This window comes from Schistocerca piceifrons, chromosome 5 (genome assembly GCF_021461385.2).
Source record: "Schistocerca piceifrons isolate TAMUIC-IGC-003096 chromosome 5, iqSchPice1.1, whole genome shotgun sequence".
Taxonomy (NCBI): Eukaryota; Metazoa; Arthropoda; class Insecta; order Orthoptera; family Acrididae; genus Schistocerca; species Schistocerca piceifrons.
In genome coordinates this window covers 639,008,886-639,035,737 of record NC_060142.1, presented here as the reverse complement: position 1 = coordinate 639,035,737, position 26,852 = coordinate 639,008,886, and positions in this window count along the sequence as shown.

The following is a 26,852-nucleotide window of genomic DNA, read 5'->3' as shown; positions in this document are numbered from 1 at the left end:
TATCTTCTGTTTCCCAAACAAGTTTCGCTGAAGCTTTAGCATCATCAATGGGATTTTATTTTCTTTCCATTAACTAGGAGAAATGCTCTTTACTACTTGTACACATATAAATCTGAGATTTTAGGATACTATATACAAGTCTGAAAAACAACTTCTTTGTTTAAAGATAGTGTTTCCACATGCTGTGGTTTTTCTGGGATTCTATGTTTTCCTGCACTTGTTTTCTTTCACAATTTGTCATCTGCAACCAAGTAGAGCTTAATGCGCAAGAAGCTGTTTACTGGGAAAGTAGACGACTTGGGACAGTTGAGGTTATGCATAATGGTAATCAACTCTATGTGATAGACCTTTGTTTGTTTTCTTTCACAGTCTGTCACCCACTGTTTATGGTATCACATACTTGAGCAATAGGCCCTCCGCAAAAAAAGCGACTAAAATGGTTCGGTTTCACTAACCGGTCCATTGCGTATCACCTCTTGTGTGGTTAAACAAAGCTGCGCAGAAGGCGCGCCTGCAGAGGGACCCACTTCTACGAGGGCATGCTGAAACATAATGCCTCCTAACCTTTTCTTTGAAATACAACAATAGTTTTTAACAATCAACATCTTCTTGGGATAAAGGGCCCGCATACCTGATACGTCTTACAATTGTGAACTGCTCACATACATAAGGAGGCAAATGGAAATTAGGAAATTTGTGGTAAGGTCTTTTAGGACCAAACTGCTGAGGTCATCGGTCCCTAAGCTTACGTAATACTTAACATAACTTAAGCTAACTTACGCTAAGGACAGATAGAGGAAAGAAAATTATAATTTGTGCGGACTTCAATGTTGATTCATTGAAAGAGTGTAGTAGGAAGAATGACTTGGAAGTCTCGCTCGGTTCTTTCAATTTGACATCTGTCATTAATTTTCCTCCTCGGGTAGTAAAGGACAGCAGCACTTTGATAGATAACACTTTTATAGACCAAGATAAGTTTAAAAACATAAATTCTTGTCTGGCTGAGAATGGTCTTTCTGATCATGATGCTCAGCTAGTTACAGTATATGACATAGCTCCATTCAGTAATTCAAAATTACCCTCCAAAGTTGTGCATTCAATTAATGACTCAACAATTAGAAACTTCAGAGAAAATCTTCAGCAGTTAGACTGGGATGAAGTATACAAGGAAACCATTGCTAATTTAAAATATAACCTATTTCATGATATAAACTTGTAAGAGAATTTGAAAACTGTTTCCCCAAGAAAGTAGTTAAATCTAATTATAAGAAACTATGCAAAAAACCTTGGCTTACTAAAGGAATACAAATATCTTGTAACCACAAAAGGGAACTTTATCTAACAACAAGAAAGAGTAATGACCCAGAAAAAGCCAAATATTATAAAAACTGGGATGAGAAGTTTCGCCATATGCAAAACACCTTTGCATAAGGCGGAACTTCTCATCCCATTTTCTTAGCAAGCACGGAGACAAGAAGAAGAACTGCACCACAAGATGATTATTACAAAACTACTGTGTTACATTAAGAAAGGTTATTAAAAAGTCCAGAAGCATGTGGATCATGTCTGAGATTAAAACCTCTGCTAACAAAATCAAAACAATTTGGAATATTATTACAAGGAAGACAGGACAACCAAGAGTACAGGATGATGGCATCACCATGAAAGCGAATGGAAACTTGATAAACAACAAGCTCGAAGTCGAAAACATTTTGAGTAATCATTTTTTAAATATTGTAGAGAAAATAGGATCTAAATGTTCATTAGAAGAAGCAAGGCAGTTAATGGAAGAGGCCTTACCCACACCATTTGATACAGTTGAAATTCCACCCACTTCTCCACCTGAAATTAGGAAGATAACAAACTCTCTCAAGAATAAAGGCTCACATGGGATTGATGGCATTTCCAGCAGGATAATAAAAGCTTGTTCCCAAGAAATAAGTGGGATTGTTAGCCACATAGGTAATGGCTCTCTGAAGCAGGGTATTTTCCCAGATAGGCTGAAGTATCCCATTGTTATACCATTGCATAAAAAAGGGGATGCGACTGATGTCAACAACTACCGCCCAATCTCCCTTCTGACTGCCTTATCCAAAATTCTTGAAAACGTAATGTATTGTAGAGTAGTGAAACGTCCCCTTTGAACAATTATACAGGACTGTGCTTAAACTGATACACAATATTTTTTTAGCGCAACGCAATCTGACTTTCAAAAATCCCTACAAAAGAATGGGCCCTGACTAACATTAAACTATACCTTTCACAAATCACTTACCTCACAAAAATCTTCGCTACTCAAGCTAATACAGCGAGCGCCACTACTGCCAGCTAAATAAAAGATTCAAACTACTGAAGGCACTAACTACTGATAGGGATAGTTAGCAAATGAAAGATATTAATAGAGAACAAACACTGTATTTACCTTGATATGATCATATATAGATATAGCAGTTCATGACAAATTTCAAAACTCCGCCATCTCTCTCCCCACATCCACCACTGCTGGCGGCTCACCTCCAACTGCGCAACGCTACGCGCTGTTCACATCCAGCTGCCGCTGCCCAACACTACAATGGCAGACAACAATGCAAACTAGACACAGACTGCACACAGCACAGCCAGTGATTTTCATACAGAGGTGGCGTTACCAATAAAAAAACCTAAACAGCCTACTTACATAGCCCCCATGCTCCCCACAAAAAATTTTACAAATTGGTTTGGGCAGTGGCTAATACAGATTTGAAAAAAATTTTCATAATTACAATAACAAAGAAATCAAATGGACACACTTATTGATACAATGTTGGTCAAAAGCTAAAATTTTCTCACAGTCCATAAAGATAGTCCTGATCATTCATCATAATAGTAATTACAGTTTTTTTCGCAAAGTCTCATTAGTAAAAGAAATTGCACACAGAAGTAGTGGATTTCCATGCAGTCTTGAAGAAGTAGTGTTGTCCTTCCAACAGAAAGACAATGCTGACTCTTGACATGCTGACAGGTAATGGGCTACAACAGAGCAAACCCACAGCAGAGTCATTCGACGTTTTGAAGAATACTGGTAGGTAGGTCATCACAGAGCAGACCCACTGTAGTCCTGGTAGAGATTACGGTATTGGTGGGCCACCAGAGGTGCAGACCCACTGCAGTCCTTGTAGAAATAATGGTATTGGTGGGCCATCAAAGATGAATACCTACTGTAGTCCTTGTAGAGACGGCCAGCAGCCATCTGTTGCGACTGTGCAGGTGCACAATCACCATCGAAGAGTCTTGCGGAGAATATAGCAAGTCCATAAACCACCACCTGTCCACTCACAAAAAATTTGTTTGACATGTCCTTAGAACCAGCAATGCTGTTATCCAGTCCCAGCTACAGTAAATCTAAATTACCTAGCAATGCAACCTTGCAAGTAATATGAGCCAATGTGCAGCAACAAGAAAAATAAATGAGCAGTAAAACTGGCTTAGCAGAGTAACACAAAGTCAAATTCAGTAACACTATGCCTGGCAAACAGCAGTAACTTATACCTAAACATGACATAGCTCAAGCAGAAAAAATATTACAGTAAAAACAACAATGCAGATAAGGGAAATGTATATTCACATCTTAATATCTATGTAATTAAAGTGGTGCACCACAAAACTAATTCTACAAAAGATATTACCAAGTAGTTGAAAAGAAAATTATTAATGCAGTTCCTTTGAAGGTAAATGTCTTTTTGTGCTCCCTCATTTTTTTGAAAAAAATTATTATTTACTCGATCTGTAGACAGAAAATATTTATATTAGTACATCTATAAAATTTTATTTTAACCAATGCTGCAGTGCAGCTAAAAACTAGATATCAAATGAAATAAGCAACTATGTACAAAGTAAAGCATAAGAACATCATTCAGTAGTCATGAAGCATTTCATAAGTTAGTAGAAATTCTCTCAATTCTCATAGAAAGACACTTGTCATAATCAGGTGCGCAGATGTACGAATATTTCCCAATTCATAAGCATTTCAGTAAGTAGCACAAAGTACGATATGTTTCCAAGTAATGAGCGTGTCGTATTTACGATGCTTTCTACAAAGGAATGTCAATAGGGAGGTTAATGGTCTCTCTCATTTTTTCTGCGCCTAATGGCTTTTTCTCCAGGCAGGTGGCACAGCTGGGCGTCCACGACACATTACATGAAGGTCACTTAACTTTCTTACCGAAATATTTACGACACCAGTTTCCGCTACAGTGGCAGTCTCATATAAACATATTTCACAGGTCAAGAATTTGGTTTACAAATGTGTAGAAACAAAATCCTGTAAATATAACAGTGTCCAAAAAAGTTTCGCCAGCATTGTGATACATTCACGCATTTACACACATTTCATAACTCTTAAAGTACGATTTTGGTTTCCAACATCCTTTTCCACAAATCAGAGTCCCTAAACACTACTCATTATTCCTTACCTTATTACAAATATACATATTCGTTGACACTTCTTCAATATTTCATCATAATAAATACATAGCTTAATCAAATTCCTCATATAGCATCAGCTTACTGATCATAAACATACCGCAACAGCATAATACACATCATCATCGTAATAATAACATCATAAAAACTCAGCCACATCTCAAAATCGTCGTAGCTTCCTCCAATAGTGTCAAAATCTAAAAAAAATTCTCTGCTCATGTCAAAAGTGTCATCTGCCTCAAACATACTTTAAAAATCATGATACCATACCAAATACATCATTCAAAGCTCTCATAGTATCACAATGGTTCCGAAAAAATATGAACAGTTTACAAAGTACAGACAAAATACAATTTCGTAAGTGTGAAGTTACCCAACTGTGTAATTGCGTAAACATGTGTCACTGATGTAGTAAGAAAAGTCTATCTCTCAGTTAAATGATCAGATAGCTGTGTAATTTGTGTGTTAGAGAAATATGGTACCGATGTGTAAAGTTGTATCAGCAAATACCATATTAGCTAGGGCTCCTTGTGCTTGCCAAACACATGGTACACAATGTAGGCGTGTACCCCCCTGAGGATTAATGTAATTATACCCTCAAGTGATACAGATTACAGCAATGGAATGAAATGTATCACGGAAAACCTTTGTATCATTGTACTCCAAATATCTTTAAAAATAAATATTTTAAGTATAAAATCAATCACTCAAATACGTGTCCTGTAGCGCTAAATGTGCGTCTTGCTGTAAGATAATCTCTGTGGAAGTGTCGTAGTTATCGTCCTCCGAAAGCTAAGTTCTGCAGAAGTCAATGTACTTACCTCATGATAAACAAAAGTGAAATGCTTTGTGTATAGATATCGTAGTTATTACGCTTATTGTTGTGATGAAGAAAGTACTGTACTGTAACGTATTGTTGTGCTACGGAAAACCCTGTCTCATTGTAGCTATACTACAAAAGTTACTACTAAAACCTGTTTTACTTTCCAGAAGAATTCAGAAAAACTGTGCAGATATAAAACAGATACACCGCAAAACCAACATTGTAAATTGTCACTCATTAGTAGCGTCGTGAGAAAATCGTGTAGCTGTCAAATAAATTAACCACTGTGTCATCTGGTATCTCACTGAAAGTACTTTAAATCCAGAATGTATTTTCAAGTAAACCAAAATGTTGCATTAAAATCTCATTAGCAGTACTGGTAAATGTTCTAAGTATGTGAGCCTTATAGTCGTTACGTAATCGTGCAACTAACAAGCAAGAATGCACACACACAATAACACTGTGTCGTCTGTTCACAACAGCAATGCAGTGGTAATTACTGTCTAAATATGTTCCTTAGGTTCTAGACTGGATAGTGAACTTCAAACATTCTTGCATGTTAACAGTTTCTTAAGTCTGACAAAGCATACTAGCAATGTAAAGTGAAAAGTTTTATGGCAAAGACAAAGTTAAAAAGTAGATTATCTTTCAATAAACGGTTTTACATTGAAATGTGGTGTAAACCTTTACTCTTCCTAGTACGCAGAGTTTAAACTTGAACGCAATTATCATACGGTATACGTCGGTAAAGAATACTGGAATTTTTTTTCTCAAGGTTAGCGTCTATGTTATTTTTCGCTGAGCCAGCCGGCGCACGCGGCTACCTGCGGTGCGAGTCATTGTCTGTTCCTTTGTTGGCGCGCGTCGTTATTGGGATTAGGAGACCTAACTTCTACAAATTCACCTTTTCGAGAGGGCCCAGCTCTGTTAGAATCCCGCCAGTTCTGATGAAATTCACGTCTGTCGTTTTGTCGGTACTTTACATAGTTTCTTGTTTGTCAGTCATGTGGTGGAGAATTTCTCCCTGAATCGTAACTCTGTGCCGAACTGTTGCATCTGAAGTTATTCTGCCTCCCTTGATAATAATTGTTCTGGTTTCCATATTGTCTGTTCCTCTGATTGTCTCTGTGATAGTCATTACTACGGAAATGCGATCTTTCTCTGTAACTATTATTACTCTGCCAGTGGTTGTCATATGGGTGGTGTCTGTTTTGGTCACGATTTGCGTTGTAAGAATAGCCTTTTTGTGTCCAGTTATTGTTTCTGTCGTCACGGAATTGTGACGTATGTGACCTGTAGTGATTGTTTTCCTGTTTTCGCATCTGGCGACTGTCTGTGTCAATTTCTAATTCTTGTAGGAGTCCCTGAAAAGCTTCAATGTCGTCTTTGCAACGTCCTGCTAAAATAATATGTCGTAAATGTTCAGGTAATTTGATTAAGCAACTGCGGATGACTTCTGAAGGGCTGTATGGGTTTGAAAGATATTGATTCTTATGCAACATGTCTTCAAAATATTTGACAAGACTGGAAAATTTTGATTGTTCAAAGTGTTTCATCATCATGATGCTATGTTTTACTCGGTCTTGTGTAGCTTGAGACCAATATGCTGAGAGGAAGGCATGGTAAAATTCTCCTTCACTGTGACAATCGTGAATGACCGATCGCATTCTTACAGCTGGTTCATTCTCTAAATAGCCACACATAAATTCTAACCTGTGCTCCAATGACCAGTTGGGAGGAAAACAATGAGAGAATTGAGGGAGCCATGCTTATGGATGAATGTCGTTGCCAGAATTCTTAAATGTTTTGAATTTACGTGTAGTAATGAACAGCTTATAGTCAAAATCATCGTGACGGCGAGTCGCATGTCGGTCATTGTTACGTCGTGTCAGCTGTTCAATCACAAAATTCGGTGCACATTGCCAATTTCTTTCATAATTTCCGAAATGCGCTGTGTTATTATTTTGTGACTGTTCCGTATTTCTATGTCCCTCTTCCTGTATTGGGGCGCGAGTGTCCTCTGAAATACATAATTCTTGTACTACTTGTGCCAACTGATCTTGCACTTCCCGGATTTCTCTTTTGTACTGTGTATTAATTTGATTTTGATTTTGTTTGAATTTTCTAATTTCTACATACTCTTCAGTGTCAGTGAAGGCTACAGGTGTTGTGTCATTCAGATCATCATCTACCTTTGTAGATAAGTTAGTGAACTGGTCTGAAAGTTCGGCTACTTTATCCGATAGTGAAATTATTTCCTCTGTATGTTTTTCTGAACCAAGTTTCAGAGTATCTACTGTGTCCTTTAAGTTTTCCTGAGTTTTTGCAAGTTGCGTAACCGGATCGGTAGATGCAACTGAGTCAATTTTAGCTTGCAAGGTGTCGTGATTTTCATGAACAATGGTTTGCAGTTCTTTTACGGCTGCTTCGTGATTCTGTAATACATTTTCATGCCGCAAAAAAATGGGTTGAAAATGCTCACAAATTTGTGTTTTTATGTCATTACAGACTTTTTGACATTTCGATTCAGTGTTATGTGACTCACTAGTTAAATCTTCACGTGTTTGTTCAAGTGTGGTGTCTAACTTTTGAAGATTTTGTCCCATTGCGTCTAACTGTTGCTGTGTTTGTCTCTGGTGTTGTTCCATTGTGTCTAACTTTTGAAGATTTTGTTCCACTGTGTCTAACTTTTACTGTGTTTGTCTCTGATTTTGTTCCATTGTGTCTAACTTTTCAAGCTTTTGTCCCATTTGTTGCATTAATTGTAATAACAATGCACTGGTGTCTGAAACATGTTCCTCAGTGCTTTTCGGCAGTGAATTTGCACCGGCAACATTCACATTTTGACAAGCGGAAAATGTCTCTTGACTCATTTGAGAAAACGGTGAGGACGCAAAACCTGAATCTACAGTATTTGCAAAATTGTGTCCTGTCATTTCGGATTCCTGAGGCGAGCTGTTGCCGAGCGATCGATCGATAATGCTTCCCTGTTCACTACCTGTTTCACTGTCTACACCATTGTTTGCAGCCCGTTCCATTTCCCTATGCACAGTTACCAAATTACTACTTTGAACGTCTGTTAATTCATTACACAGTAGTGCTAACAAGCTACGCTCGTCGTCACTACTATTTCTCAGTTTGCTTTGGAGCCTAGTGTTACGTTTTTCACACGCCATTATTGTCACAATATTTCACACGATAACAAGAAAAACACAATTTGAAGAGCAAAAATAAGAGAACACATTAACATAGCACTGAATATAATATCTAGTTAATTGCAAGCGCGGCTGCGAAATACTTGCTGCAAATCTACATGCATGCCACAACTGTTTTACTGCACAACAATGAAAAACTACAACTACAAAGGAAATTCTCTGTATAATTACGCGCTAGCAATAAACAAAATCTACACTAATTACACAAACTACAACAAAAAATCAGAAGATTCCAGTGAGGTATCCTCGGCTAAGGGTCGCCATATGAAACGTCCCCTTTGAACAATTATACAGGACTGTGCTTAAACTGATACACAATATTTTTTTAGCGCAACGCAATCTGACTTTCAAAAATCCCTACAAAAGAATGGGCCCTGACTAACATTAAACTATACCTTTCACAAATCACTTACCTCACAAAAATCTTAGCTACTCAAGCTAATACAGCGAGCGCCACTACTGCCAGCTAAATAAAAGATTCAAACTACTGAAGGCACTAACTACTGATAGGGATAGTTAGCAAATGAAAGATATTAATAGAGAACAAACAATGTATTTACCTTGATATCATCATATATAAATATAGCAGTTCATGACAAATTTCAAAACTCCGCCATCTTTCTCCCCATATCCACCACTGCTGGCGGCTCACCTCCAACTGCGCAACGCTACGCGCTGTTCACATCCAGCTGCCGCTGCCCAACACTACAATGGCAGACAACAATGCAAACTAGACACAGACTGCACACAGCACAGCCAGTGATTTTCATACAGAGGTGGCGTTACCAATAAAAAAACCTAAACAGCCAACTTACAGTAGCTTCACACCTTTGTAAAAACAAAGTTTTAACAAAATGTCAGTTTGGTTTCCATAAGGCTTTTTCAACGGAAAATGCTATATATACTTTCACGAATGAAATATTAAATGCTCTGAGTAACCGGAAGTCACCTGTTGGGATTTTTTGTGATCTTTCAAAGGCTTTTGATTGTGTAAATCGTGGAATACTTCTAGATAAGCTCAAGTATTGTGGTATGAATGGGACAGTGATCAAATGGTTTAAATCATACCTAACTGGAAGAGTGCATAAAGTTGAAATAAACGGTTCACATAATATGCAAAAAACTGGTGATTTCTCGAACTGGGGAACAATCAAGAATGGGGTGACACAAGGTTCGGTCTTGGGTCCTCTGATTTTCTTAATATGTAATAATGACTTGCCTTTCTATATTCACGAAGATGCAAAGCTTGTACTTTTTTACGATGATACAAGTATAGCTATCACACTCGACAGTCAAGATAACTGGTGAAATTGTAAACGATGTTTTTCAGAAAATCATTAAGTGGTTATCTGTAAATGGGCTCTAAATTTTGACAAAACACAGTATATACAGTTCCACACAGTAAATGGAATGAACTCATTAATAAATATAGACTTCGATCAGAAATCGGTAGCTAAGGTAGAATGTTCAAAATTTCTGGGTGTATGCATTGATGAGGGGTTGAACTGGAAAAAACACACTGAGGATCTGCGGAAACTTTTGAGTCCAGCTACTTATACTATTAGCATCATTGCAAATTTTGACGATATACATCTGAGTAAATTAGCTTACCACGCCTATTTTCAATCTCTGCTTTCGTATGGCATCATATTCTCGGGTAACGCATCATTGAGTAAAAGAGTGTTCATTGCACAAAAGCGTGTAATCAGAATAATTCCTGGAGCTCATCCAAGATCATCCTGCAGACACTTATTTAAGGAGCTAGAAATCTTCACTGTAGCCTCACAAAATATATATATTCACTTATGAAATTTGTTATTAACAATCCGAACGAATTCAAAAGTAATAGCAGTGTACATCGCTACAACACTAGGAGAAAGGATGATCTTCACTACTCAAGGTTAAATCTAACTTTGGCTCAGAAGAGGGTAAATTATGCTGCCACAAAAGTCTTTGGTCACTTACCTAATAGCATCAAAAGTCTGACACATAGCCATATAGCATTTACAAGGAAATTAAAAGAATTTCTTAATGGCAGCTCCTTCTACTCATTAGATGAATTTTTGGATATAGTAAGTGGGTAATTTCCCAACCTCCAAAAAAAAAAAAAAAATTGAGTGTCATGTAATATTTTGTCTAATATACTATCTTGTAGACATGTAGAGACACCTTTTATTAACATTACTCGTTCCAAATCATTACGAAGTGCCGTATTCATGATCTATGGAACAAGTACTAATCTAATCTAAAACACACACACACACACACACACCCATTCCCGAGGGAGAAATCGAACCTCCGACGGGGGAAGCTGCGCGGACCGTGACAAGGCGCCCAAGACCACTCGGCTACCCCGCGGAAAAGGTAGATATTATTCTGTTTGGGCCCAGTGTGGTTTCAGCTGCAGTCATGTATCTGTGAGACGCGTTTGCGCGTGTGTGTATTTATGTGTCTGTCGTCTATTTTCGACAAAGGCCTTCATTGCCGAAAGCTTATATTGTGACAGTCTATTTGTTATGCCTATCTGCGACTGAGCGTTTCCGCTATACGGTAGGTAGCAACTTTCCTTTTCATAATATTGTTTCATTCCATCTTGGGTTTTCTTCTGTTGCATGAATGTTTGATTTCCCAAAAGACCGCTAGTAACACTTCTTGAGGAAAATGGCATATAATGCATTGTCACTTAGGCTGAAACTCATAACTGTGGTGAAAACAATTCAACCTCAGATGTTTTTTTAGAATCTCCTAACCTGCCAGGTTGCACTCTTGTGTAATGTGTCAGCCGAAGCAGACATGATTACTTCCCAGTCATGAACGCTGCCCCGTACACAACGCCTCACACACGCAGCTCCATCTAGAACTCGTCTTTACACTACTTATGCATCTCAAAGAATGTCTGCTGGAAGCCCTTATATACAGTGGCGTGAAGCCTCTAAGTAATCTTCCAATAATAAAAGGATATCCTTCCTATTATTCCCTTCCAATATCAGTCTTTGTTAAGCGCACAGATCTCAACCAAACCCAACTACTCTTACCAACCTATACTCCAACCACAATCGGTTTCACCCAAAATCCCATAACTTACACAATTCATTCCAACACCCTTGTAAAAACCACGCTCACATGCCACGGTAAATACAGAGATACGTCATAAATCTACTAAATGCAGTTCAGCATTCTTATTGGTGGCAGAAATGCACCATATCCGAAATTACAATGCTTATAAACTCCTCTAAATTGGGAAAGCTGTCTCACAAGCAGTATTCGTTCTCCCTGTTACCTTTATACCAGGTGTCTCTCCTACTAGTCATCAGGGTTATTTTTCTCTTGTGTTTCGGCAGACATCTGTAATTTCGTTTTCTGCAACGTGTAGCTAGAGTCAGCCCAAATAAATCCTGCTCATCAAGACTTTCATGTAACCCTAGCGTCGATGGAAAGCGTCGGTTTGTTTGCCGTTACAAAAAAAAAAAAAAATGATTTTAAATCGCAATTTAATGTGCCCATTGGATATAGCGCTCCAATATTAGTCCAGTAAGTTACTCATTTCATCGATATTTATTAACATGAACTTTTGCATGGCGGTATCAGTTAGGATGGGCCAGAGCGATACTATCGCGGGTGGAGTATCGGTTATTCCTCGTCTTTCGCTGTTCCTATTATTGCAAATCGTTAAAACTAATATGGCAATAGAATAATTTGTAACCGTTCTGTCAAATGGGCACGTAAAATTCCACATTAAAAGTCGTTTTGACTGTAACGTGAAACGAACCGACGCTTATCATGCCGAACAGGGCGTTGCATGAGAGACGTGATAAGCAGCGTTTCTTTGGGTTAACTCTACAAGTAGCAAAAAAATAAATAAATAAATAAAATTAAAAAAATTAAAAAATCTACCGAAACATCAGCGAAAATGCACCTAACAAGTTATTTATGTAAAAACTGATCACCATCCGGCTTTCAGCCTGAGTATATCCCACCAATTCTCATTAACTAGCCAGTGAATGCATCGATATCTGTGCCACATTTTTTCCCCTGGCTTTCACACTCAACAAAATGTACCACATTGAGATTTTAGTAACTTAAGTACGATCACCTTGCATCAGTTGATGTGAAAATGCCTATGCTCATACGTTGCTTTCTATTCAACCACCAATTCAATGCAACCACAAACAGCGCCGGTTCAAATATTTTCCACACTACTGTAGGTGTACCCCAAACCTTCAACCTCACTCTCCACTCATGCATATCCTCTGTACTCCCGTCACCGTCCCAACTCTTGCATTATAGTAAGGGACCTCTTTCTCTGCCACACTATTCATTCTTGAAAAAGCCACCGATTCCTTCAGTTGTATTTTAAATAATTTACCTTCTTAAGCTACCAGTGGCTTTTCAGTATCATTCTCCAGTATTGATTACTGATTATAATACAAACCGTCCTCAGCTTCCACTCATATTGCTTATACGTCCCCATTAACGCCCATCACGTTTAATTAACTAACTTACTACCGTACCCAGATTAACGTACAACCCATCCAATAGAGAACAAACAACACACAATAACTACCAAAACTGAATCATCCATTTTCCAAATGTATAAAGCATTTTTCAACCTCCTGTTACAATGCAGCCTGGATTTTCGTTCCACCAAATTTTATCAGTCGCTCTTTATACCTGATCAGACTCCACGTCGCTTTCTGAATTTGCTTAGCTTTCTTCACACCTGTCCTGTAACAGCTCACCATTATCGCCCTACCTCCATCCCTACCATTCATTTTCCTTCCATACAGGAGAGCTACACATTTCCTACCATAACTGGAAGCGTGACATGAATCACCGGTTTCCAGACCTAGTACTCTGCCAGCCTTATATCAGCACATCCCATGAATTCTATGCTTACTGACTTTAAATATTCCGCCACAACGAAACTTCAAATCCCTCCCTCTGCCTGACCATGAAATCCTCCCAGAAATTAGTTGATTCTTTCAGATTTCACAGTGACATTCTGACGCTTTCCACTTCTGAACTTTCCCTTTTCCCACTCGTCTATTTCCATTACCAACACCTAAATTCTTATCCAAATTCTTATCCAAATCATCCCACAAATCTTATCTCCCAAATACTACGTAACTTACAACTCTCAGCACCTGCTTTACACAAAAACCTCAGAGTCTTCCAAATGCCACTCCTCACTCATGGCAGACAGAAAAATGCAAGTCCCCACTTACAACGAAGTTTATCGACCTTCATATATTATAGACTAACCTACAAAAGCTGTTTTTCTTTAATTTTTACGTTAATTCAAAGCAAATCATCTGCATTCTGTTTTCCAGAAATGTTTACTTCAACTCGTTTTTAATATTTAAGCAAATAAATATATGTGTTTTATACCGCCAGTGTGTATTAGGCGAAGACGTAAGAATAAAGTGAAAAATTCATGAGATATGTTTGCAAAAATCAATAAGCTTCACGTTTTCGTCAAAGTGATTGAACAGTTCAAAATAAAATTCCTTACCAGACACTTTATATTCGATTTTTAGTTCCAGCATCACTGTATAAGTGTCACCTGGAACTCTCACGTTAATAGATTTACGCCAAATTATATTGCCAAGACAGTGAAAAAATTATTCCTCATTTGTTTTACATCATCTGACATTCTCTCATGCCTAATGCTGCCCAGGTAATGAAGTATAGGAACTCTGCTGTAATCGGTACGAAATCTGGATTCGTTGCTTCTAGTGGCCTCTGATCCTTCAAACCACACCACACACCAAATGTATTCGGGAGGACTGAACGCTCGCGCTTAAGGCGGTGTAATCTGGAACTATGTTATTACAAAAGTTGAATAATCTTGACCTATTTTCCTGAAGAATGATACAAAGACCAGATGTACCAGTTGTCAAAATAAATTCGTATTCCGTTTAAAAGTTATACAGTCCACATCGACGCACTTGTCTAATAACATTCAACAGAATTTTCAACCAAAAGTGATTTCAGTCCCTTTGTATCATACGATTAAGTACCTACATATAAGTTATGCCCGGTAATTAATTACAGTTGTAAACCTGTAGACGGCTACGACACGTTTACTGTATATCCAATGCACGAATGCTCCAGAAGGAGCAGTCGCGATAGGAACCAGAAGGTCCTGGGATTTGGCAGTCGCTGACTCTGAAAGCAAGTCGAGAACAGCGAATACTACGCGGAAAGGAACAACTCCTCCTGGGAACGTGTCTCGCAGAAGTAAAATACTTTCTACGTAAAAAGTGTTGGCAATCTAACACTTTTAGAGTCACATCTCAACCGAGTGTAGGGGGTGAGGCAGGAATGAAAGAGAAAAGCTAGTTCACGGAACTGCTGAGGATCAATTCGAGTTTCTGGAGGGAGGGCAGCAGCTACTCTGACAATTTTTTCTCTCGAGGGATGGCAGTTTGTGAAACACGTAATCGACCAGTGGAAAGTTCAGTGTGTTCGTCATTCTGACGGCTTCCCAGTTCGGGCAAAGGAAATTTCACACCATCATACGGAACTTTTATTTTTCAATTTATGACGAAATAAGCTGCGCAGTCTGAAACTGAGAAAGAGTGAAGCTATTGATACAAGTGGAAAAATATCTGAAGCATATCACTTATTCAGTATTATCTTAGGCAGTTTAAAATACCTTAAGCAAATGTGTTATTATGTTATTACACTAAATATCACTATGTATCCAAAACTCTCCTCACGCCCTCCATGTTTCATTGATCATTTGAACGATAGTTATATCGAAATGATGTAGAACGAGACAGTTTACAAGTTTTCAACAGATGACTGGTGTTATCATTAATGAACACGTTATATTTTAGTGCTACTCATGCAACTACACTTTCAATTACTTTTTTTACACTGGCGAAGAGTTATTGAATAGAACTTCAGCAATAGAAGAAGTTTCTCTAGAGAAATGATTTTAGGTCAGATTTGGAACTTATCTGTCAGACATTTTATGCCACTGAACAAATGGTTAAAAACCTCTGTTGTTGCACATTTAACTCATTTTTGTGTCACTGACACGTTTAATAAGGGGAATAAATGTTATTTTTCCCTCTAGTGCTCTAGGTATGGACCTCACTGTATTCGTAATTCGTGATTGACTACTGATAACGAATTTCAGTAGCGAGTATATGCTTAGTGATGGTGCAGTTAAATTGCCTAACTCCCTGAAGAGGTACCTACATGATGTCCATGAGTGAACACCGCATATTATTGTTACTGTTCCCTTTCGTACAACCAATACTTCCTATCTGACTGGTGAGGCATCCCAGAAACGTATTCCATAAGACGTTATTGAGAGTAAATAAGCGAAATGTGGCACAATGTCGATTCGTTTGTTTCTAAGACTGGCAATAATATGAGGAATAAACGTAGTTGAACTTAACTGTTTGAGAAAGTAATACACACATCAAAAAATATTTTGCATCACTCCGGTTCCAGAAACTGAAGACAGACGTTGACTGTGAATATTGTATCACATCACAGTCCCTTTGACCGTTCAGATATGTTACTAAACCCACACAAAGACGTAAACAACCATACATGAGCAGCGCCTATTAGACGAAGGGTGTCCGACAGCCGGTCAGTTCCAGTCATTCCACCAGGAAGGAGGTACACGGCTGGTGTTGACAGTAGTTCAACCATGCCTAGACGGTCAATACCGCGGTTCGATCGCGTCCACATTGATACTTTGTACCAGGAAGGGCTCTCAACAAGGGAAGTGTCTAGGCGTCTCGAAGTGAACCAAAGCGATGTTGTTCGGACATGGAAGAGACAGAGAGACATGCCTCTCTCAGGCCTCCCAAGGGCTACTATTGCAGTGGATGACCGCTACCTACGAATTATGGCACGGAGGAAGCCTGAAAGCAACGCTCCAAGTTGAAAAATGCTTTTCTTGCAGCTACAGGACGTCGTGTTACGACTCAAACTGTGCACAATGGGCTGCATGATGCGCAACTTCACTCCAGATGTCCTTGGCGAGGTCCACCTTTGCAACCACGACACCATGCAAAGCGGAACAGATGAGCCCAACCACATGCCGAATGAACCACCCAGGACTGGCATCACGTTCTCTTCACCGATGGGTGTCGCATATACCTTCAACCAGACAAACGTGGGAGACGTGTTTGGAGGCAACCCGGTCAGGCTGAACGCCTTAGACACACTGTCCAGCGAGTGCATCAAGATGGAGGTTCCCTGATCTTTTGGGGTGGTATTATGTGGGGCCGACGTACGCCGCTGGTGGTCATAGAAAGCGCTGTAATGGCCGTATGATACGTGAATGCCATCCTCCGACCGATATTGCAAACATGTTGGCAAAATATTGGCGAGGCATTCGCCCCAATCGTGCGCTTCTTGCGAATGTCTTCCTTCAGGATAACGACTTCCCCGACTATAGTGGCCAGTATGTTCTCCAGGCGTGACACCTATCGAACATGCCTGGGACAGATTGAAAAGAGCTGTTTATAGACGACGTGAACCACCCACCACTCTGAGGGATCTACGCCGAATCGCTGTTTAGGAGTGGGACAATATAGACCAACAGTGCCTTGATGATCTTGTGGATAGTACGCCACGACGAATACACTCATGCATCGATGCGAAAGGGTGTGTTACTGGGTATTAGAGGTACCAGTCCGTGCAGCATTCTGGACCACCACCTCTGAAGGTCTCGCTGTATGGTGGTACAACATGCAATGTGTGGTTTTTATGAGCAATAAAAAGGGCGGAAATAATGTTTATAGTGATCGCTATTCCAATTAGCTGTAAAGGTTCCAGAGCTTTCGGAACCAAGTGATTCAAAACTTTTTTATGTGTGTATTTCGTCCCATCCAAGACTTCAACAATATGTTCACCCAGATATTTAGAGCATTCTACCATAGCAGCTGAGCTATGTTCATATGCTACGTTATTTGTTGCTATGACTCTGTTGTACAGGGCTAAATATAATGTGTTTTGCAAAAATTTATAGGGAGTCCAGTTTCAGAGAACCACTTCATAATTCTTTGGAGAACATCATCAATAATCTCGTCTGATAGTTTCTCTCTAATGAAAATTATAATACTAGTACTGTCTGCGAAAAGTACAAATTTTACCCACTGAATGTTAAGCGGTGTGTCATTCACATATATAAGGAATAGGGATACACCCAAAATATGACCCTGTGCAACTCCATTTGTAATTTCTCCCTCGTCACTAAAATTTTCTATCCTTACAACATTGTTTGCATTATTCAGCGCAGCTAACTGCATTCTTGTTAAATATGATTCAGACCAGTTATGTGTAATACCATCGACTTCATTAAATATGAATCTTTCTAAGAGCACAACATGATCAACACAATGGAACTCCTTGCGAAGATCACAAAAAGTATCATCTGCCGGCGCTTTATTATTTAATGTTAGTAATATTTGGCGACTGAAAGTATAAAGAGCATTCTCATCTCAGCAATCCTAACAGTGATATTTGAAGTAAATTGTTTCTCTTTAAAAGTGAGACTGTTCCTTTTTCAAATATTTCGTTTCTTAGAATTTTTCTACTTCTGTTAATTACAGTGAAACATGTTCGTGATGCTGCCAGTCACTTAAAGTTCTGTGACCGAGCGGGGTGGTGCAGTGGTTAGACACTGGACTCGCATTCGGGAGGACGACGGTTCAATCCCGCGTCCGGCCATCCTGATTTAGGTTTTCCGTGATTTCCCTAAATCACTTCAGGCAAATGCCGGGATGGTTTCTCTGAAAGGGCACGGCCGACTTCCTTCCCAATCCTTCCCTAATCCGATGAGACCGATGACCACGCTGTCTGGTCTCCTTCCCCAAACCAACCAACCAACCAACTTAAAGTTCTGTGGAGTTATATTTTAATATATAATCTTGCTTCTTCAGTAGAACCATTTAATCCTATTTTTGGTACATTTACAAGTGATTGTTAAAAGTCCTTGCAACTTGAGAATTATCCATTACAACATTACCTTTTAGTGTAATTGACATGTTATTGTGAACACTTACTGGCTGTCCTGTCTTCCATATAGTTTTAACCTTTTAAAATAAACAACAACCACCTTCAGTCACATATCACGATTTTATTTTAATACACGAAGCATTTCGATCCTGGGCACTTTGATGGTCTACATCAATTTTTTCGAAGCTAATTTTGGTCCTGGTAAAACTACCTTCATATATTACATAGCGACAAATTGGGAATTTAAGTTCACAAATCTAAAACAAATCAAAAAATAAATTACTGTTTCCAATAGTTGATACATGTTTTTAAGGTACAGATGAGTACACTTGTGTATGCACACACACTTTATATTCCACAGCACATTTGTAAACTAATCAAAAGAAGTCAGAGACTTTCAAACATAAAGATGCTGCACTTCTACAGATATGCATCTACGATTATTTCAAAGGTAATACAATGCCTTTGTATTGATAATTATACATAGATATCGTTTATGAGGGAAGTGTTTCTGCGTATTTCAAATGTTGCTGTAAGTTATCAGATGATTACACTGTTAAATAGTTGTTATTTAGGAAAAACAAGACTTTTAAACTACTGATAAACCTGTAGCTGCTAAACTGTAGTTGTTCATTCAACATGTTTTTAGAAGATTTTTGTTTCTGTAACATTATTTATACTTATTCTACGATATCAATTTATTAATATGGTATCATATTTGGAGTACAGTTATGCTGCTATGATGTCACTTATTACGTGACTTTCAAGGTACACATGGTTAGCTATTGTTGAGCTGTCAAAGTGGTTAAGTCTAAATGCATCAGTATGATCTTTGTATTGTAAATGCACCTATTCCAGCTTTGCCTACGTAAAAAGCTGGGCAGCTGTTATGTCATAATTTATATATTCTACTGGGTTCCAGTATTTCGGTGCTTATGTTTACTGTTTGAGGTAGTGGTGTTCCAGTTTGTTGTTTGTAGAGAAGGATATTTTAATATTTGTGTTTCTAAATACATTAGCATTTTTTATGCTGTGATTAAACAGGCAATGTCTATGAAGCTATAAGTTGTGTCACTTGTTATTCTTGTAGTGCTTCTATCACTGATGTTGGTCGTTAGGTTATTGGATACACTGTCAGCTGGTTTTCTGAATAGCCATTATTTACTGCAATTTCTTTGAAGATACCAGTTTCTTATTTGTGAGTTTTGAAGATAATGTGTGTTCCCTGCTCTACATCGGTCTTCAGATGGCATTGTTATATAATTGTAGGTTAATTTCCTGTAAATATAAAAATTACGTTCTTGCTGTTCATTAACAGTTGTGAAATTTACGAAATTTTCGAATCGATTTTAACTTTATTTTATTGTGAATTGTGGATAATGTGAGACGTTCATAAGTTCATCTTTTGGGCCCTCATATAGGAGCAGAGTGTCGTCCACATACCTTCTATAATAAACAACTTTTCAGCAATTTTATTTTTCCCTTATGATCTATATTATTAATTACTTCTGGATGTAAATACTTCTTGCCATTTTCATGACTTTCTTAAAACTTTACTGTACATTTTGTGGAATGTAAGAAATGTTGGATCTTTACTTATTCTGGCCTCTATATAAATTTTTCCTCTCTCTCTCTCTCTCCCTCTCTCTCTGTTTTACATGAAATTTCAGTATCCTTAGCTATCCATAGAATACCTGCTTTTAATGGATTTTCTGCTTAAAGTTTTAGAAAAACAGTATGCAAATATTTACATCACTGTACCATGGAATAAATTGAATCTGCCATTATAATCCTTTTTTATAGATGGCTTACCTCATAATACCTTTTTTAATCTACTCTTAAGTCAATGAGTCCTGTTACCACAAATAACACTCACTGCTTTCTACGAACCTGCCACAGCACTGTAATTTGCTCTATTATTGTTTTCATGACCTGCGCATCATGATCGGATAGCCCATTAGGCTGGCAGTGGTGTGCACTAGAATTCTTACGCTAGTGGTGTGTGGGTTGTAGTAAACCAAATGTAGACTTTTTATATATTTTGAATATTTTACAATTGAAATCAGTGGTTTAATCAATTGGAAGTTATTACTATCTTATAATATTATTGTAAATTATTAAAATACAGTTACAATAATAAAACTGAATTTATTTAACTGAGTGCCAATCACATACATGTTGTGAATACTGATTCATAGAATACTGACAATTTTTATGTGCAGTGCTACTGTATTGAAATTACTGAATATGTCCAATTAAAACAAACGATCAATATATTGCAGGAAAACGGAAAAAGTCTAAATTATGAGACATGCATTACATGTTAAACATCACAAGGTTACAGTCAACAAAATATGTTTTCGTGTAGGTAGTACCACAAAACATCACTATGCAAAAACATTTTCATGACTCATCATCTAATTTCTCCTTACTGATACAATCATCAAACATTACTACGAAATGGTCCATACAAAAATATTGTTCTGCCGTCTTCATTCCTAAGACATTTAACACAACGACTCTGTTTGAGGTAAAGGGTCTGTTTCATGTCGCCAGGCACTTGGGTCGAGTTATCTGGGCAGATCCACATTTTGTCTCTGATTCACTTGGCCCACAATAAGCTGAAGAGACAGTTTCAAAGAACTTCCGACGTATGTGTTTCATTCTTGTATTAGAACCATACATTATTTTCGCATTAATTCCTATCGCGTTCATTAAAGCAAAGCAGGAGGCCAGCGACCACCGTCTATTGTTTCTTGATACATCTTTTGAGGCAGAAAGTTCATCTACAACATGAAAACCACGTTCTGTAATATTGTTGAAAATATTGATCTCCAGTTTAGCCATATCACCTGTGGAATCACTAAAGGCAGAATCATGGTGCATTGCTGACATCAGTAATACTACTTTATTCTTTTTGTGGGCATATGAAACCAAAGTTTTGTCCTCACAGAAACCAAAAATGCTAGAATGAACTTTTCTATCTCGTGCGTTTACAAGTGATGGCTTAATCTCTCCCTTCTTTTTCCGTATAGTAAGAACCATTGCAAGTTTATGTAACCTTTTCCTCTATTCCTGCCCCTACAGCTGCACTCCAGTACCCTATGACTATTAGATTTTCATCCCCCTTCGTATACTGTATTACCCTTTCAATATCCTCATACACTTTCTCTATCTCTTCAACTTTAGTTTGCGACGTCGGAACATATACCTGACCTATCATTGTAGGTTTTGGTTTGCTGTCGATTCTGATAAGAACAACCCTGTCACTGAACTGTTCACAGTAACATACTCTCTGCCCTACCTTCCTATTCATAACGAATCCTACTCCTGTTATACTATTTTATGCAGCTGTTGTTATTACCCTATTCTCATCTGTCCTCTTCACTTCACTGACCCCTACTATATCTAGACTGAGCCTTTGCATTTCCCTTTTCAGGTTTTCTAGTTTCCCTACCACGTTCAAGCTGCTGACATACCACGACTTGTCTCGTAGAGCATTATCCTTTCGTTGATTATTCAATCTTTTTCTAATGGTAATTTCCCCCATGGCAGTCCACTCACGGTGATCCGTATGGGGGACTATTCCGGAATCTTTTGCCAATGGAGAAATCATCATGACACTTCTTCAATTACAGGCCACATGTCCTGTGGATACACGTAACGTTGTGTTTAATGCAGTGGTTTCTATTGCCTTTTGCATTCTCATGCCTTTGATCATTGCTTATTCTTCCACCTTTAGGGGCAGTTTCCCACCCCTAGGACAAGAGAGTGCTCTGAACCTCTGTCCGCTCCCCCGCCCTCTTTGACATGGCCTTTGGCAGTCTTTGGTCGAAAATACAGTAAGAAAAAAGTGTCATCGCTGCTGTTTGAACCCAGGTTCCTTAGTAGGATGATCTAACGCTCTACCAACTTCCCCACGAAAACTATACGTTTTATTTACTCACGCCTATGTTTTTCCTGTGCTCCGTAATTCTCATGTTACCTTTAATTAACGTTTACTCCCGTTCTGCTGAACTACAGCACATAGAGCGAATGAAATCGGAGTTTTGGTTGATACTCTATCGAGATACAACGTTTGATATCGATCTGATTGTCTGACGTCTGGAGGTTCGGTTGTTAACTGGCTTGCAAATATGCCATGACTATCATAAAGTTAGGTACAGAATTCAACCAGCAAACACTCCTTTATGTACAGCAATCGAATTTCCTGTTTCGTACTACTGATACTTGTGGCAATAGTGACTGACTTTATATCGGAGTGGTATATGACTTACAGGTAAGTCTAGCGCTCAGAGTGGATGAAGCCCTAACGCAACTCCATTCGTGATCGGTGGTAAAGTGAACGCATTAAATTGAGACTTTCCGCCATGAAGACAGTTTGCATGTAAAAGCTTACTGTAATTTATAAATTCAAGCTAGGGTATAAATTTTTCTGATTTGCTTGATTTTTTCCTTGCATGACCATTTAATTTCACATCTGACTATACTGTGGTGACAACAGTTAATCTTCACAAAATAAGGCTAACTGAAGGCAATTTACCATGCATTATTAAAAATTATTATTTAATCTAGAATGTCTTTACAGAATGTGCAGCAAAAGCAACTATCACTAGAAATGGAGTCTTCCTTAGAAATCGCCCTTGCTGTTCACATGTGTGTGCAGCTTTTCATAGTTCGTAACATCTGTTAGAAAGTCTTAAGAACACAAATAACAATCTCTTGCACTATACCCAGAGAACTTTTATAAGAAAATCTCTTAAGAGATATTCTTTACAAAGTGATGACTCTACTGTTGCAACCACCACTGGTTTTCAGTTTGGCGACTTAGTGTAAACGTTGAAAATCGTGTGATATGAAGACGGTTGGAGCAGTGTTGCTGTATGAAGAAAATACTGAGACAACTGGCAGACCTAAACAAGGGACAGAGAGCACAGTACCGCCTGTTGTAGGGCGAAACCTTATTGAAACAAAAATGAAGGAAGTCTTGAAAAAGCTTTTATGTGGATACAAAATTCGTTTTAAACTGGCTCTAACAGAAAAAAGAATTGTCCACAGGATATATTTCGTAAATCACATCAAATACTGACGAATCGATTCCACAGAGTGAACGTGAGGAGAGGGGCTAGTGTAATTCGTTAATACAAACCATACAAAAATGCGCGGAAGTATGTTTTTTAACACAAACCTACGTTTTTTTTTTAAATGGAACCCCGTTAGTTTTGTTAGCACATCTGAACATACAAACAAATACGTAATCAGTGCCGTTTGTTGCATTGTAAAATGTTAATTACATCCGAAGATATTGTAACCTAAGGTTGACGCTTGAGTAGCACTACTTCGCTGTTCGATCGTGTGCATCGGAGAGCACCGAATTAAGTAGGGATCCAAAGGGGATGGTGATGGACCTTAGGTACAGAAGAGACTGGAACAGCACATTACGTCCATATGCTAACACCTTTTTATTGGTCTTTTTCACTTACGCACATGTACATTATCATGAGGGATGAGGTACACGTTCGACGGGCGTTTCATAGGACGTGGAGGACGCATAAATTGGCCAGTCCGTTCTCCTGATCTTACACCTCTGTACTTCTTTCGGTGGGGTACGTTAAAGGAGAATGTGTACCGTGATGTGCCTACAACCCCAGAGGATATGAAACAACGTATTGTGGCAGCCTGCGGCGACGTTACACCAAATGTACTGCGGCGTGTACGACATTCATTACGCCAGAGATTGCAATTGTGTGCAGTGAATGATGGCCACCACATTGAACATCTATTGGCCTGACATGTCGGGACACACTCTATTCCACTCCGTAATTGAAAACGGAAACCACGTGTGTTCGTGTACCTCATCCCTCATGGTAATGTACATGTGCGACAGTGAAAAAGGCCAATAAAAAGGTGTTAGCATGTGGACGTAATGTGTTGTTCCAGTCTCTTCTCTGCCTAAGGTCCATCACCGTTCCCTTTGGATCCCTACGTAATTCGGTGCTCTCCGAGACACACGATCGAACAGCGGAGGAGTGGTACTCAAGCGTCAACTTTAGGTTACGATATCTCCGGATGTAATTAACATTTTACAATGCAACAAACGGCACTGATTACGTATTTGTTTATATGTTCAGGTGTGCTAACAAAACTGACGGGGTTCCATTTAAAAAAACGCTGGTTTGTGTTAAAAAACATACTTCCGTGTTCCGTGCATTTTTGTATGGTTTGTATTAACGAATTACACTAGCCCCTCTCCTCACGTTCGGTCTGTGGAATCGATTCGTCAGTATTTGATGTTGTTTACGAAATATATCCAGTGGTAACGTTAGGTGACTCACCCTATATATATATATATATATATATATATATATCTGTGTGTGTGTGTGGGTGTGTGTGTGTGTGTGTGTGTGTGTGTGAAACGTGGATGATAAATAGTTTAGACAAGAAGAGAATAGAAGCTTTCGAAATGTGGTGCTACAGAAGAATGTTGAAGATTAGATGGGTAGATCACATAACTAATGAGGAGGTATTGAATAGAATTGGGGAGAAGAGGAGCTTGTGGCACAACTTGACTAGAAGAAGGGATCGGTTGGTAGAACATGTTCTGAGACATCAGAGGATCACCAATTTATTATTGGAGGACAGCGTGGAGGGTAAAAATCGTAGAGGGAGACCAAGAGATGAATACACTAAGCAGATTCAGAAGGATGTAGGCTGCAGTAGGTACTGGGAGAGGAAGAAGCTTGCACAGGATAGAGTAGCATGGAGAGCTGCATCAAACCAGTCTCAGGACTGAAGACCACAACAACAAATCAACAAATATATATATATATATATATATATATATATATATATATATATATATATATATATATATATATATGTGTGTGTGTGTGTGTGTGTGTGTGCCCTAGTGTTACAAGAGTACAACCTGACAGTTAAGCGAATCTTCCATCAAATGTAACAATGTGGCTGCAATTACATTACTCTATCACTTTATGTGTATTATTTCAAACTCATATTCCATTATGGCTGAAGAGCACAACCCATCTTGCTTATAAAAAATTACATTTAAGATGGAAACTCAGTACTTGGTGATCACAATATATTTTTGTATGATTCCCAGCCAGGTAGTAGTACAGTTTCTGAACTAACACACATTAATGAGTGCTAATTATTTAGAAGCAGTGTATGGTCATTCTCAGTCAGTTAACATTTGTCTTGTAAATGTGATTGGGCGTGCAATGGTGCAGTGGCTTTGTAACCTCCCCCTCACTTATCGACCTTAACGACAGTGAAAAATTAAACTGCGTGCACCTAATGGAAATTTGGGAAAAGCAATGGTCACCAAAGTTAATTTGTCGGTAAAGAGGGAGGAAAGGGTTACATCTAAATGGAAGGAAACATGCAAATGAAACTGGTGGAAATTAATAATGATAAAAGGGTAAAATTAATAAAGAAAGTAAATGTGTGGTCGTTACGTCAACAATTAATTGGCGTTAATTAGATATTTGAGATTTGGGGAAAATTACGGTCGCCAGTCCTATGGACAACGACTATAATAACTGAAAATGAAAGATTAATGCACGTATAATTAGCACTAAAAGCGTGGCAACTGAAGGTTGACACGCATTGTGTGAAAATTGAATGTTTGTCAGAAGTAATAAATTTCGCTACACTCTGACTTAATTTAGCAAAAGAATTAATAAAACCGGGAAATTTAAAGTTAATTTAGTGACTGTAATTAATAATGAGCTTAGTTTCGGAAGCACTACGAAAATCAGTAAAATAAGGTTAGGCTTGGGCTACCTCAACAATCATTTCAAAAGCTACTTGAATCTACGCAATTTAGAAATAAGAGATTTAACTTTGAACTTCAATTAAATGATTCTGAACAATTAATGATAGTAAAATTTAGTACATACCTAGCTGAGCTGCAGCCACAGATAAGCTAAAATATGGTAACAAAACTCACACTCTTAATTTGTGCTTGTGTAATCTAAATATTGTAGCCAGCTATGAATACTTTAACTGAACCTTGAAATTAAAACAGTGAAGTGGAATGATATTACTTTAGTGCTGGCGTTTGAATTTCAACGGAACTTGGGTTCATTCCGGAAAAGGAAGGGACCCTCCTTGGTAATGCCATTGGGACAATGAGCAACAAAGTTCCATGCTACATTGCAGTAATTTTGTGAGGCAAATTGAACAGTTTGAAAAGCTGAGGTCTGCCATACAGTTCTAAAACTTTACGTGCTTCGAGTCTTCCTTGTTGGCTGATTGAAGGTTTGAAGTCGTCGATCGGAGAGGTGGCGACAGTCACTCATTGTCGGACGTCGCTGTTGTAGAAGCTGGATGTTGGCGTGCCT